Here is a 1,957-nt window from a genome sequence, read left to right as displayed (position 1 = left end):
TATTAAATCCTTTCAAATATCTTTTCAGGTTCTAGCCAGGACAGACAGTAAATATTTCTGGCAGTATTGCGCAATCCCATTAATTTTAGTTTTTTTTGTTTACCCTTGGCTGTTTAAGGGAATAATGTAGTAGTTTTCCAGAAAATTTCTGAAGAGTCCCATCAACTTTGGGACGGGCTCCTGTGGGGGGTGAGGGGACTGTCCTTTGAAGGTAGATATGAAGGCATTCAAGAATTTGCATAGGACCTTTGAGGACAACCTCTTCTCCAGTGTCCCAGATAAATTACAACCGAGACATCAATTTCTGGGCCAATGTTTTGATAATGGACCCTTAGAAGGGTGTAATGCAGGAGGCCTAGGTGTTGTTTTAAATACCGTTTTAAAACTATATTTTAACCTTATACTTAATTTTCCTTAATTTAGAAAAATCATTGATTTTTTGCATTTTTTCTTTTTTCTGACATTCAATATTATTTCATATTAATTTCAGGTTAATTACTAACTACAGCATAGTAGTTAGACAATTGTATAATTTAAGAAGTGATCCCCCTGACTAGTCTAGTACCCACATAGGAATATACATAGCTATTATCATATTATTGGCTATATTCCCTATGCTTTACATCCCCATGACTACCAATTTGTACTTCTTAATGCCTTCACCTTTTTCACCCTGCCCCCCAATCCTCCTCCCATTTATCACAATTAAATTTAGTAACCATCTGAGACCACAGTTACTACAATATTATTGACTATACTCCTTATGCTATACCCTACACTCCCATGACTATTTTGTAACAACCAATTTGTACTTCTCAATCCCTTCCTCTTTTTCACCAGTCCCCTAAACCTCCCTCCCATCTGGCTTGTCAACCATCAAAATGTTCCCTGTATCCATGAGTTTGTTTCTGCTTTGTGTGTTTGCTTATTTTGTTTTTTAGATTCCACATATAAGTGAAATCTCATTGCATATGTCTTTCTCTGTCTGACGTACTCCACTCAGCACAATACTCTCCAGGTCCAGCCATGCCCCCGCAGATGGCAAGAACCCATTCCTTCCATGACCAAGCAATATTCCATTGTATATATGTACCACCTTCTCTTTATCCATTCATCCATTGACAGACACTCAGGCTGCCTCCACAGCTTGACTACTGTAAATAATGCCGCAATGAACATATGGATGCACACATCCCCTCGAAGTAGTGTTTTTGAGTTTCTTTGGATAAAGTGGGATTACTAGGTTTTTCTTTGTTTCTTGTTATAACCTTTGTTTTAAAGTCAATTTTGTCTGGTATAAGTATTGCTACCCCCGATTTTTGGCTTTTATTTTCTATTTTCATGAAATAACTTTTTTCATCCCTTTACTTTCAGTCTGTGTGTGTCTTTCAATCTGAAGTGAGTCTTTTGTACACAGCATAAGTAAGGGTTTTGTTTTCTTATTCATTTAGCCACCCTATGCTTTTGATTAGAGCATTTAATTCATTTACATTGAAAGTAATTGTTGATAGATATGTAGTTATTGCCATTTTACTATTCATATATTTTTTTTCTGTCTTAAAGAATTCCCTCTAAAATTCCTTGTAATACTGGTTTGGTGTTGATGAACTTCTTTAGCTTTTTCATGTCTGGGAAGCTCTTTATCTGTTCTTCTATTTTAAATGCTAGCCTTGCTGGGTAGAGTAATCTTGGTTGTAGGTACTTGCTTTTCATCACTTTGAATATTTTGTGCCAATCCTTTCTGGCCTGCAAAGTTTCTATTGAGAAATCAGTTGACAGTCTTATGGGACCTCCCTTGTAGGTAGCTAACTGTTTCGCTGCCTTTAGGTTTCTCTCTTCATTTTTAACCTTTGGCATTTTACTTATAATGTGTCTTGGTGTGGGCCTGTTTGTGTTAATCTTTTTTGGGACTCTCTGTGCTTCCTGTGCTTGTATGTCTATTCCCTTTGCCAGGTTA

This window comes from Rhinolophus hipposideros, assembly GCF_964194185.1.
Source record: "Rhinolophus hipposideros genome assembly, chromosome: 2".
Taxonomy (NCBI): domain Eukaryota; kingdom Metazoa; phylum Chordata; class Mammalia; order Chiroptera; family Rhinolophidae; genus Rhinolophus; species Rhinolophus hipposideros.
The sequence above is the reverse complement of the archived record's forward strand: the minus strand, read 5'-3'. Positions refer to the sequence as shown.